This window comes from Anomaloglossus baeobatrachus, chromosome 1 (assembly GCF_048569485.1).
Source record: "Anomaloglossus baeobatrachus isolate aAnoBae1 chromosome 1, aAnoBae1.hap1, whole genome shotgun sequence".
In the NCBI taxonomy this organism is placed as follows: domain Eukaryota; kingdom Metazoa; phylum Chordata; class Amphibia; order Anura; family Aromobatidae; genus Anomaloglossus; species Anomaloglossus baeobatrachus.
Window position 1 is genome coordinate 853,447,652 of NC_134353.1, and position 14,190 is coordinate 853,461,841.

The 14,190-nt window shown below is 42.8% G+C and overlaps 1 protein-coding gene across 1 annotated transcript in view; it reads left to right on the top strand.

Annotated features, from left to right (window-relative positions):
• ANKDD1B (ankyrin repeat and death domain containing 1B) overlaps positions 1-14,190 on the top strand; it is a 132,566-nt gene that overhangs the window by 17,695 nt on the left and 100,681 nt on the right. The gene's annotated exons all lie outside the window — the stretch shown is intronic.

The window sequence follows — 14,190 nt, forward strand, 5'->3', positions numbered from 1 at the left end:
TTGGGGCCCTGAGGGTCTACAGCAGGAGCTAAAGTGTTAACATTATTAAAACAATAAAAAACATAAAAAATACAGATATTTGTCATTGCTGCATTTGCAAAAGTCTGATCTGTTAAAATATAAAGTAAATTAATCTGATCGGGAAATGGCGTAATGTGAAAAAAATCAAAACGCCAGAATTATGTTGTTTTTTTTTTTGTCCTCTTCAACATTGCAATACAATGCAATAAGAGGCGATCCAAACATCATATCTGTCTGGAAATGGTATCAGTAAAAATGTCAGCTTAAGGCACAAAAAAATAAGCCCTCACATAGCCCAGTAGCCATAAAATGAAACTGTTACGGGTCTTTGAAAATGGCGACAAAAGCAACATTTTTTTTTTTATTACAAATCTCAGAATTTGTTTTCACCACAAATCAAAAAAACTATACATATGTGGTATCTGTGTACTCGTACTGACCTGAGTATGCATTTTGCGAGGACAGTTTTACCATATAGTTAACATGGTAATTAAAAATATATAATCATAGCTGTAAAATGTAATTAAAGTTAGCATACCTCCTTAACAACTTGATGACCAAGGACGTACTGGTACGTCCTTGGTCGCCTCTCTCTGGTTACCGCCAGACATGTATGGCTAACAGGCGCGGGTGGATCGATGAACACTTGCCTGTTAACCCCTTAGATTTAGCTGTCACACACTGGGGGATCGTGCCGTTCTCAATCGGCAGCCCAGTGACGCAATCACTGGGCACCAATGTGTTGTCATTTTAGCACGGGGTCAGTTGATGACCCCTGATACTGCCATGACTCACTTCCTGTGAAACCTGATAGAGCGCCAACACTCACAGGAGAACAGCATTTCTGCTGATCAGAGCAATGCTGCAGCATAGCTATAATTAGGACAAGCGATTGGATACTGCAGTAATTTCTGCGGACTAGTAAAATCAATAGAAAAAATGTGAAAAAAGTTTTTAAAAATATGAAAAAGTAAAAAAAAAAAAAAAAGTTCAAATCACCCCCTCTTTTGCCCCAGTGAAAATAAAACAATTAAATACACATATCTGGTATTGCTGCATTCAGAAAATACTAATTTTCGATACACAAAATGTTTTCTTCACTCTTTATTGTATTTTTTTTTAGGGAGGTGTGGTGATAAAAAAGCAACATTTCTCATACAAGTTAATGAATTTTATATTATGATAGTTCAGACTTATACAGGTTTGGCCATATCAAATATGTTTATTTTTATCAGAAGCAAAAAGGCAGGGGTGATTGAAAAATGTATATACTTTTTATAATTTTAAAAATCTATTTTATCGCTATTTTGTAGTCGACTTAGCTGACTTGAACCTATGATCCCTTAATTGCATCTTCTATATACTACAATATTACACTATTGCTGTAAATGGTTTAAATCAAAGGTTTCCATGAAGCTCAGCCAATAGTTGGGCTTCACAAGAGTATAAAGATGGCAATCATGGTAACTCATTGGTATAAAAGAATTGTTTGTCTGCAGTCAATGAGAGCTATAACTGCCGTAAATGTAGAGAGATTGACAGCAGCATATAAACAGTTAACAGCAATGATCAAACTTTTGTTCTGGCCACTATCATTGTGTGACACAGACAGCAAATATCATATCATTGATCATGGATTTACAGTGTTAAAGGGTTAAAAACACTTGGGATACTCTTCCTATCCATTTCTATGGGAAATCCACATTGCTGTTGATATGAGTAGATATTTTAGTAGTTGGGTTTTCTTTTTCCTAAAGAGGTTTTGAAAAAGTGCTTGCCACTTCTATGAAGAAGATCCTTATGGAATTCACTCCAAGCCAGGCACTGTTAAATCAAAAGGATAAGAAAAAACAAAAACAGGAAAAACTTGCAGAACGCTTCAAAACCGCTTCATGAACCACTTTAAAGCCCCTTTCACACGTCCATATAAAAACATATACATGTGGATCTGTCCGTTTCGACATCCGTGTTTATTTCTAATCGCCCATCTGTGTGTATGTTTTTAAAACATGTGTCATCCATTAGTGTTGAGCGAGTAGTTGACTATTCGTACTCTCTATGCTGTTAGCGAGTACTGTCCGCTACTCGCAGATTCGTTACGAGTAACGGACGTAATGTAAGTTAATGGGAATTACTTGCTAAGTAGCAATTAACCTGAAAGCCATACTTTTCGTGCGAGTAACGAATAGTACGGCTTTCGGGTTACTCGTTACTTAGCGAGTGTTTCCTATTGACTTAAATTGCGCTCGCTACACGTAACGAATATGCGAGTCACGGACAGTACTCACTAACAGCATAGCGAGTGCGAATAGTCAACTACTCGCTCAACGCTATAATCCGTATTTTTCCAGTATGGATGTATAAAACGAAATTACAAAGCTTCTCCTATACTTTTCAATGTTAAATACATATAGCACATGGACTGTACACGGATACCAACCATGTGCTGTACACGTTTACATGGATCCATAGACTTGCATTGGCCCTTGTCATCCATGCTACTGGAAAAAAATGGACATGTCTCCATGTGGGTCACATGTACACACGGTCCGTGTGAAAACACAGACATGTGAAGATCACCATAGGCATACCTCCAACTTTGGAAAAAACAGAAAAAGAGGGACAAACTATGCAACGCGTGCCATGGCAAATTGTGACCAAGCCCCTAGCCACATCTCCAGCCACACCCATCTGCCATTCTTTCTAGCCTGGCAGGAGGAGATGTCAGAGGGGTAGTGGCAATGAGGGACATTCAGCAGATAGCCGAGACTGCAGGGCGTAGACCTAAATCTGGCACTGTCACACTTCAGCCATGTTGGCTGAGACTAGAGATGAGAGTATTGAATCACGTGACTCCGATCCACAATCCAGGTCAGTGGTATATGGCAGGCTGGACAGGAGGCTGCAAATCTTACTTTTTGGCTTCTCCAGAGCGGCTTTTGATTATCCTTGGCTGGCGCAACGTAATTTGTGCGTCCTGCTCATTTCTAGTTGGGACCTATGGATTTATTTTTTGTTCATTCACTCATTCATTCATAGTCATATGTCATAGAGAAATTGTGAAACTTTTATCTAATAAAATGCAGAAATTGGGTTTGGTTCTTTGTCACTCCTTGGAAGGTACAGCTTGTTCTGGGTTCAGTCTGTTTTTCCTAAGGAGTACCTCCCTCCTCTAAGCCCTGAAGCCATCGCAGTGACATCAAGTTTAGTAATTTTCTTTTGTTTAATCCTCTTCGTAACAGCTTTCTATATTTCTACAAACAATGCCTACTTTTCGGATTAACCCCATTCACAACCTATGACGTATGTTTACATATAGATCGTGTACCTTGCCTTGATGTGGGATCGCATGGCGAGCCTGCATCTTTCCCTACACATGCCAGCTGATCTGATCAGACGACATGTGCTTGTAACAGGCGAAGGTGGATCGTAGAGATGAGTGTGGCTGTTAACCAGTTATATCTCGCTGTCAGTCTCTGACAGTGGGATTTAAATTGCGCAGGCGGGGAGCGCATCATTCATCGCTCCCATCTGCGGCCTTGTGACGTGATCATGAGGCACCAATCAGTTACCATGACAGCGGGACGTCAGCTGATGACCCCTGTGCCTGTCATGAATTTCCTGTGAACACTGGCTGTGAGTCATCTTTCATTGGAAGTCATAATTTCAGTCGGAAGATTGCAGCTTCAAGTCCGCTAAGAATAGTAAATACAATAAAAAGTGGAAAGAAAAGTTTTTAAAATTATGAAAAAAATTGCAAAAAAAGTTCAAATTATCTCACTTTTCCCCACTGAAAATAAAACAATAATAATAAAAAATATATACATACATATTTGGTATTGCTGTGTTCAGAAATGTCTGATCTATCAAAATATAAAATAAATGAATTGATCGGTGAAACGCAGAACAAAAAACCCCAAAATGCCAGAATTAGTTTTTTACAATATTTGAATAAAATACAATAATGGTTTCTACTCAAATATGGTATCCGTAAAAAACATCACTTTAGGGTACAAAAAATAACCCATCTCTTTGCCGCAGATGTCGAAAAATATAAACATAACATAACGGGTCTCAAAAAATGGCACCAAAAGCAACATTTTTTTAACAAAATTCAGAATTTTTTTTCACTAGATAAAATGAAAAAACCTATACAATGAAGGGAATAATTATTTGATCTCTTGCTGATTTTGTAAATTTGCCCACTGACAAAGACATGAAAAGTCTATATTTTTAAGGGTAGGTTAATTTTAAAAGTGAGAGAATATCCAAAATAAAATCTAGAAAATCATTGTATGAATTATATAAATTTATTGGCATTTTGCAGAGAGAAGTAAGTATTTGATCCCTCTGGCAAACAAGACTTAACACATGGTGGCAAAACCCTTGTAAGCAAGCACAACAGTCAGATGCTTTTTTTGTAGTTGATGCTGAGGTTTGCTCACATGTCAGGAGGAATTTTGGTCTACTCCTCTTTGCAGATCATCTCTAAATCTTTAAGATTTTGAGGCTGTTACTTAGCAACTCTGATCTTCCGCTCCCACCATAAGCTTTCTCTGGGATTCAGGTCTGGAGACTTGCTAGGCCACTCCATGACCTTAATGTGCTTCTTTTTGAGCCACTCCTTTGTTGCCTTGGCGGTATGTTTTAGGTCATTGTTGTGCTGGAAGACCCAGCCACAACTCATTTTTAATGTACTAGAAGAAGGAGATTGTCACTCAGAATTTTACGGTACATGGCTCCATCCATTGTCCCATTGATGTGATGAAGTAGTCCTGTGCCCCTAGCAGGAAAAAACATCCCAAAAACATAATGTTTCCACCTCCATGTTTGACAGTAGGGACGTTGTTCTTTAGGTCATAGGCAGCACTTCTCTTCCTCCAAACACGGCGACATGAGTTAAGGCCAAAGTGCTCAATTTTTGTCTCATCTGACCACAGCACCTTCTCCCAATCACTCTCAGAATCATCCAGGTGTTCATTGGCAAACGTCAGACGGGCCTGCACATGTGCTTTCTTGAGCAGTGGGACTTTGTGGGCACTGCAGGATTTTATGCCATTACGATGTAGGTTACAGTGGTCCCAGCTGCATTGAGATCATTAACAAGTTCCCCCTGTGTAGTTTTGGGCTGATTTCTCACCTTCCTCATGATCCTAGATACCCCACGAGGGGAAATTTTGCATGGAGCTCCAGATCGATGTCGATTGACACTAATTTTTCTACTTTTTTACTATTGCACCAACAGTTGTCTCCTTCTCACCCAGCATCTTATGTTTTTGTAGCCCATTCCAGCCTTGTGCAGGTATATGAACTTGTCCCTAATACTAAATAAGATAACTGAAGTGAGCACTAATATATATTATGAGTGCAAGCCAAAAAAATACATAGTACCTAAGGATAAGGCTGCACATCAAAGTTAGATAATAGTATAATGCTATAAGCATACCGAAGAACATTGAAGCATACAATGAAAAATGCCACTTGCTAACTTGAAAGTGTGAATAATGAAATGCATACCTGCCATGAATATTAGGAAAAAGGAGATATTTAGCAATCGCATTGATCAATGTAACTGAGCCCCAAAACCTCATCAAGGTATATCTCTATATTGAGGTCCCTAGCTCTATGACCCTAACTGTGTGTCATCTCATTGCAATTAAAAAAAATTTCTGAATGTGAACACAGCTCCGCCCCTTTCGGCCATGTTTTTTTTCCATCTCCTATATAAGAAAGTCCTTGGTTACCCCTCTCTACACACAGCAGTTTTTAATTGCAATGAGATGACACACAGTTAGGGTCATAGAGCTAGGGACCCCAATATAGAAATATACCTTGGCGAGGTTTTGGGGCTCCGTTACATTGATCAATGCAATTGCTAAATATCTCCTTTTTCCGAATATTCATGGCGGGTATGCAATTCATTATTCACACTTTCAAGTTAGCAAGTAGCATTTTTCATCGTATGCTTCAATGTTCTTCAGTATGCTTATAGCATTATACTATTATCTAACTTTGATGTGCAGCCTTATCCTTAATGTACTATGATCTTGTCCCTGACATCCTTAGAAAGCTCTTTGGTGTTGCCCATATTGTAGAGGTTAGACTCTGACTGATTGAGTCTGTGGACAGGAGTCTTTTATACAGGTGACAATTGAAGACAGGTATCTTTAATGCAGGTAACAAGTTGATTAGGAGCGTCTAAGGCTGCGTGCCCACGATCAGTGTTTGCTCCATTTTGGACGCAGCATGCTTTAACTGCGTCCAAAACGCTGCATTGTACAGTACAAGCAAATTGGATGGATTTCTATAAATCCCATGCCCACGGTGCTTGTTTTTTCTGCAGCAAACACTGACATGCGGTGTGTCTATCCAGACCGCAGCATGTCAATTGTTTGCTGCGGATTGACATGCATGTTCCATAGGGAGAACGCAAGCGAGAGGTCACAGCTGCTCGAACCCTTCTTGTGGGTACAAGCAGTTGCGGTCTCCTGCGTTCTCCTACGGAGGAGACTCGCAGCCCCGCAGGTCAGGACCCGCTGTGTCCAAGACGCAGTGAGTCCTGATTGTGGGCAAGGTCCGTAGAAGCCAGAACGCTTAATGGTTGGTAGGGAATCAAATACTTATTTCTCTCTGCAAAATGCAAATAATTTTATATAATTTATGCAATGTGATTTTCTGGATTTTATTTTTGATATTCTCTCACTGTTAAAATTAAAATACCTTTAAAATTATTGACTGTTCATATCTTTGTCAGTGGGCAAACTTACAAAATAAGTAAGGGTTCCTTCACAGTACATGTTTAATATCTAGATACCTATACTGACTGGATAACCATAATGCTAAGTCAGTTTTACCATATGTATACATGGTATGTAAGAAACCCAATCAACAATTGTGGAATTGCACTTTTTGTAATTTCACCGCACTTGGATCCCCCCCCCCAATTTTACAGTAGACTATATGGTAAAATTAATGGTTTCATTCAAAAGTTCCCGCCGAATCCCGGATAATTTGGAGCTAGGCCATATGTTTTAATGTGTACATGTGGTATCCATGAAAAAAGTGTCAAATGTATGGATGCCACACATACCGGAAACATAGACATGTTAAGGGGGCCTAAGAAAGAAAAATTCCTCCAAAAACTTCTCATACATTGCCCTTGAAAAATGTATTACTTTTGAAGAACTCCAAAATCTCTGTGTGAACATGGCCTGTATTAAGGATCAGCCTTTGACTTCATGTGGAGTCATACAGAGTGTTATTTTCTACTATATGTGCATGTATAACAGCATCTTCCCAGGGATGGGTCCTGCTGATCTAGAGGCAGTGCTGTATTCTATAATTCTATGAAGTATGTGGATTATATATATATCCGCCTCCCCTCTGGTAAACACGACTCAGTACATTTCTTTAGTAAGAATTGGGTGGGCTGAGTGTAAAAGTCTTTAAATATTGGCTCTGTTAGGTGTGTCTGGCTCCTTTGTGAAATACGGTAGTTGCCGGGTACAATATCTATGAAAAGTCCTTGTGGTTTAATCTGCACATAATCCTTGGGTGACTAGGTAAAGAGTAAAAACTTAGCTGTGTGTCATCATATTGAGGCTTTAGCTGGTGGCAAATATAGAATTTAGCACAGGGTAAGATGGAGAAGATTATCACACCCATTTTAACGAGTATTTTACGTAACTTACTTGGACTAGTAAGGTGGTTCTCCGGCATATTTAGAATTGGCCCTCAATGTTTTATTGCAGGGCTCCAACCTTAAAGGGGTTTTCCCCTTAACAAAGTTAATTTCAAAGTATATTTTAATCAATAGATCTTGGAATTATAATAATTTATACAATTGGATGTGTTTTGAAAAAATGTTCCTGTGCTGAGATAATCTTATATATGTGTCCCTGCTGTGTACTGTGAACTGGCTGTGTCTGACCTTCCAGGAACAAAGCACATCTCCTGGGCAGGGGAGAAGCAAAAGAGTGTATACAGACAGCACATCAACGAGATTATATCGGATTCTTTTTGGGAGGTAAAGCATTTCCCTGCCTGTTTTTAAAAAAATATTTTACCTCACAGAATAATTTGTAATCCTGTGCTGGAATGTCTGTATACTTTATTGTAGTATGATCAGACCGTGTTCCATGTACGGTCAAACACGGCCATTACACAGCACATAGCAGGGGCACATATATAAGATTATCTCACCACAGGAACATTTTTTTAAAATATATCCAATTGTGGAAATTATTAAGATCTATTGATTAAAATCAACTTAAGGCTATGTGCGCACTAGAAATTGACTTTTTCTTAAGGAAAAGACAGACCCTCTGAAAAAATCCCGCACCTGCGGTAAAAAAACGCACCAAAACCGCAACGAAATCTACATGCGGTTTAGCCGCGGTTTGGTGCAGTTTTGGTGCGGATTGGCCGCGTTTTTTCTGCAGTTTGGTCCCTGCAGGTTTTAACCATTATCCCTGCAGAAATGAAGTGACATGCACATTAATTCTGTAAAGGAAATTCCGTGGGTAAATCCACAGGTATAAACAAATGCAGTGCGTGCACAGCATTTTTTTATACTCATAGGTTTTGCTGGGGAATAACTGCAGATATGTTAGAAGCATTTTCTGCAACAAATCCGCAGCAAATCTGCGGTAACATCCGCGGTAAATCCGCAGCATGCGCACAGCCTTAAAAAGAACGTTGTTCATCGGAAAACCCCTTTAAGGATCCCTGCCAATATGCAGAAAAAAATTCTTGTTATTACAACATGATGCATCCTAAGTATGAGAAAACAATACCTTTTATGACAGGTTTAATAAAGGGCTATTCTGAAGTTGTCTTTTGAGCAGCTCACAGTTTTCCAGTTTCCTTTTTTCTTTCAGCTTTCTGTGCACATTGTATAATAAGAGAGAGAAAAAGCTGCTAATCAGTGCTGGGGTCAGGGTTGGACTTCCCTGCACAAGTCAAATTGTCCTATAATGATAATCTCCTACTAATAAAACACTGATAGTGTTGAAACAGCAAAACACAGCCTAGTAAATGACACATTGCTGGAATCAGACTCTTTTCAACTATATCATGGTTGTCTCAGATTACATAGCAAAAACCTGCCGACAGATTCCCTTTAAGTATCAGTAGATGGTAATCTGTGGCTGGTAATTTTACAAGATTTATAATAGCAACTTGTTAGAAGCTTAGAGGGAGAAAAATTAGAAATTAACTGCTGTAAAGACGTTAATGGGCTAAAGAAAGGATCTCTGGAATGTTAGGGGTTAAAGGGAATCTGTCAGCAGATTTTTTCTATGTACTGTAGTCTGACAGAAGCATCAAGTAGGGTGAATAACCATAATTCCAGAGACATTTTAGAGTCAAACATACCTGGTTGAAATCATGTAATCAGTGTCTTATACAACAAACCTACAAATATGACAACACCCAATAAAATGTAAATATTTATTGAACATAGAAATAAAAGTCATGAAGAGATAAAAGTGTCACAAACAGAAAATAGGAATGGATAAGGGCAAGAACATAAATATGTACAGTGACAAACAAAAGGGTAATAAGGTTTTAAGCTTTTGCCTTTCAGGCTCCATATCTCGCCATCCATTACATTTTTGAGCGTGAGACTACATTCATTTTATAGACATTCATCTTGACTATCTCATTCATGAATTTGACTTGCTACTATTTAGCATATGATTAGTTATGCAGATTCTTGTCATGTCACTGTATTGTTACTGATTTGCTCCTGGTGTTTGAATTTATTTTTCTTCCTGTATACTATGAAGTACAACTTGTTCTCACATTTCCTAATAATTCAGTGTGTTATTAGGTTCATTCTCAAGTGAAAGGTCACTGGTTCAAATAGAGGAGCAGCCATGAAGAAGATTTCCCAAGAACAAAAGAACAGCTCATCGGTAGCAGTCTTTCGGCTAAGAAAATTGCCAAACTGCATCATGTGAGGCCATGATAGTTGGAAGAATACAAGATGAAGTCCGTCCATCCATTGAAAAGCCAAGAGGTGGACATCCATGTAAAATAACGAAAGTAACAAGTCAATTCATCACAAGGTCTATCAGTTCTGGCGCGAAAAACACGGCAGTGTAGGTGGCTCGTATGGCTCGTAATAGTGAGATCAGACATTTGTGTGACGCACATTACACAAGTCTGGAATGGTGGCCCGAAAAAAGGTGCAAAAGACTCAGCTTCAATATCATCATAAAATGCGTCTGCTCGAATTTGCAAACAAGTGCGAAAAGTGGACAGTAGAAGATTTGAAACAGGTGATTTGGAGCAATGAGACGAAAATCAATAAACTAGGCTCTGATTGGTAAAAATATTTCTGGAAGTTAAAAGGGGAAAAAGAGGCTAACGGATCGAGAAATTGAAGGAACTGTCGAGCTCAGGAGGAGGAAGCCTGGTATGGGGTTCTTTTACAGCCAAAGGCATTGGAAACTTGGCCAGGATCGATGATAGTCTCAGAGTTGAGCTGTATGTACAAGATGAGTTACTTCATACACTCAAGTACTATGGGTATAAAAGGACGACATAGTGTTCCAGCAGGACAACGACCCGAAGCATATGTCAAGGTTGGCGAAGAAATGGTTCAATAACAATGGAGTAGAGGGGCTGAATTTGCCCCTACAGTGCCCAGATCTCAACACAATAAAAAAAATGTGTGGGTGGAGTTGAAGAAAGAGCTGTACACATAAACAATTGAGCCAACCAGTATGCACCAACAATAGGAAGGTGTAGAAGAGTCAAGACATGCTTGAATCTGATCGAGAGCATGCACAGAAAGAGACAGGCAGTGTTGCAAACCAATGGTGGATTTACAAATTTTTTTTTAAAATGTAAATTTTGATTTAAATTGGAACTGTCAGGTGCAAAATGCACCCATAACCACGAACTACGAGTTATTGCAGACCCTGTCTCAGGAGTTTTCGTAAATGCGGTCTGAGGTTGTGCAGCAGCTGCAACAAATTTCTGAGTTTTCGGTGTCTGCGCATGCCCTGGCGCAACCAGAAGCTAATATAACCCTCCCGGATAAGATTTCTGAAGGGAGGGATAAATTTACCACCTTCAGGGAAGCCTGTAAACTATAATTTAGGCTCCACCCTCGTTCTACAGCGAGTGAGGACCAGCAAGTGGGGATTGTGGTCTCTCTGTTGCGGGGAGATCCCCAGTCCTGGGCCTTTTCTCTACTGACCAACTCTCCATCATTACGGTCGGTGAATGAGTTTTTTGCGACTTTGGCCCTTGTATACAACGACCCTGATGGCATCATGTTCGTGGAATCAAAACTCTCAAGTCACCAGCAGGGGGAGCGGCCAGTGGAAGAGTATTGCTCAGAGTTCCGGAGGTGGGCCACTGACACCCAGTGGAATGACCCTGCACTTAGGAGTTATTTCTGCCAGGGGTTGTCAGGTAGGCTTAGGGAGTCTCTGATGCAGTACTCCACCCCGGAGTCGCTGGAGGCTGCCATGGCCCTTGTCACTAGAGTGGATCGACGCCTCAGGGAGAAACCCTCCGGGACCCTGTCCCCTGTCGTTTTCCCCAAAGAGGAACTCCCACTGCTGCAAGTGTGATGCCCTGGCCTATCAGGTCGTCACAAGGGTGCCATGCAATCTGCCCTTCTGCATGGTGCCCGCTCCTCATTGGTTACGGGTTCTGTCCCTTTTGGTGTTGCTAAGAACAGGTATACACAAATCCTGAGGAACACTCTGCACCACACCCACCAAACACCCATTGAGCAGCCTGAGGGGAATAGGGCCGCCCAGATGGAGGGATGGTAGAAGGAGGGCCAGAAGTGTCAGTTGTAGTCAGAGAGTGTCAGTGAGCAGTGACAGGAAAGGTCACGCTGCGGAGCTGGGCTCCTGTACCCGTCTCAGGTGCCAGACTTTGGCCTGGCCTGGAAGGAGCTGGAACCCCAGTCGCAGGAGGAAGTACCAGGGGGCACGGTACTGCCACGGAGGGCAGATCGGCGGACTTGTACTACAACAGGGCAGGGGCCAGGGCACGACGGGGTACGCGGACCCTAGGCTGGGAAGTAGCTTTATGCAGCCCAGTAATTCACCCGAAGAGGACGGAATCTTCATGAACCGCTCTCCACCAGCTCCAAAATCAGGGTACTAGCGCAACAAGAGGGATAGGACTTCTCAAACCCATCCAGAAAATCCCAAGTGTGAACCCTGAAAGCAAGCTCACTCAGCTAGCCATGCAGGTGAGTGGGACCCGAGTAGTTTTAAGCAAAAGGGATCCACCAAGTGTAAACACAGTGCCAAGGGACTAGGCTTCAGACCAACCAGCAATGCCAAAAGGGCACGGAGCCAGTGTGTTCGAACTAAGGCTGCAGGGCGTTCAAGACTTTGGTTTACCTGGTGTCAGTATCTCTGGACTGTGTGAGTACGTTGTGCCCCTTTGCTTCCAACAGGTCCCCAGCCATCCATCACCGAGCCCCGGGACACCATCCCCTGCCCACGGAGGGGTTAACATCATTAGCTGCCATTCCATCACTCCCGGGCGTTCTCCCTCTCTCCTAAACACAGTAGTGGTGGTATCCCATTTTACCACGACCCGTGGGTGGCGTCACGAACACTATCCCATCCACCCTCTCTTTCCCCCTTTTTATTTTCGAGAGGCCGCGCGACCCTGCCTCGGGTCCAGAGACCCGTCGAGCCACTGCTGATCCGGATCCGAGCAGCCCGTCGGCTGTTGCGGGGAGGTACACCCTTGAAAAATTTGGCGTCTTGAACAGGATGCGAGCAGGACCCACTATCCTGGGTGACGTGCGCCTTGAAAAGTGAAGTCCGGGAGTCCAAATTATTTTTCCCGCAACGTCTGCCATTTTTCCGCTGTTTTCGCGCCAAAAACGCTATCTTCCTCGGAAAGCGTGCAAAGTCGAAGCCCCGCCCTTAGTCCTCAGCCTGAAGCAGGAACCCTAAGTTCCCAGAGGGCCACATCGCGCGAAAGAGTGCTGGGAGAAAACCAAGGGGGCGCGTGAAAATGTCGGCCCCAGATGACAGGAGTGTGGAGGCGCTGCCTCCACCCGACCAGGGTAATGCTGATGAGGCGGCTGCCGCTCCGGTCACAAGAGCGCCGGCACCGCCACCTGACGCCGTTGTGCCCATAATGCCCATAACTCTGCCCTATGTGCCGGGCGCTGCCTGGCTTCCCCAGTATGATGGTCGGCCAGATGCGCTGCAAGGATTTAAGAGGAAGATTTGTAATGTGCTTGACATGTATGCCTTAAATGGACGGCAGCGGGCGTCGGCAGTGCTCGGGCAGCTGACCGGCGCGGCTGAGCTAGAAGTGGAGACATGGACTGAGGCAGATCGGACCTCTGTAACCGCCATTTTTCAGAGACTGGGAGCTGCGTTTGATACCCGCACTGAAGCAGAGTTACGGATGAGGTTTTACAGCTGCAAGCAACGGCCCCAAGACAGCATTAGGGACTATGCCTTAAAGCTACAGGCAGCGCTGCGGACCCTGAAACTGACCAATGACATTGGAGAGCCGGAGGAAAATAGAATGCTAGGGGAGCAATTCCTGCAGGGCCTTAAGTTAGTGGAGGACCGCAAGCAACTACGACTGTGGGCCCTAGAACACCCTGCTTTGGACTTTGCTACTTTGAAAGAACGGGCAATTAAGGCCCTCCAACCTAAAGAGACTCCTGACTCCCCACTCCCAGCTCGGCAGGCGGATGCATCCCCGTTACAAATGAGGACACCTGCATTAACCCTGCCCGAACCAGCCCTTTCAACAACGTCCGGGGCCGTCACCAGCGAGTTGCCTACCCAAGTACAGCAGCTGACCAGAGATGTCGCCCGGATCCTGGAGGCCATGCAGTTAAAATCCATGACCACCTCGTCAAGGGAGATCCAACTGTCCAGAGGACGTACCCTGGATGCAGAAGCGGACCTCAGCATATAAAGGACGGAGCAGCGACCGGTACGGCCCACCTGTCTGTTACAAGTGCAGCAAGACTGGCCACTACGCAAAAAGCTGTCCTTTTAAACGGGCAACCCCTGGGGCCAGGGGCCAATCCCCAGGAATAAATTGCCAAGGCCTAGCAGACTAGAGAGAGCGGTATGTAGGGGGACGTCCCATTGTTTCTATCACCCTGGATGGGATCCCAACCTCTGCACTCCTCGATACCGGCTCCCAGGT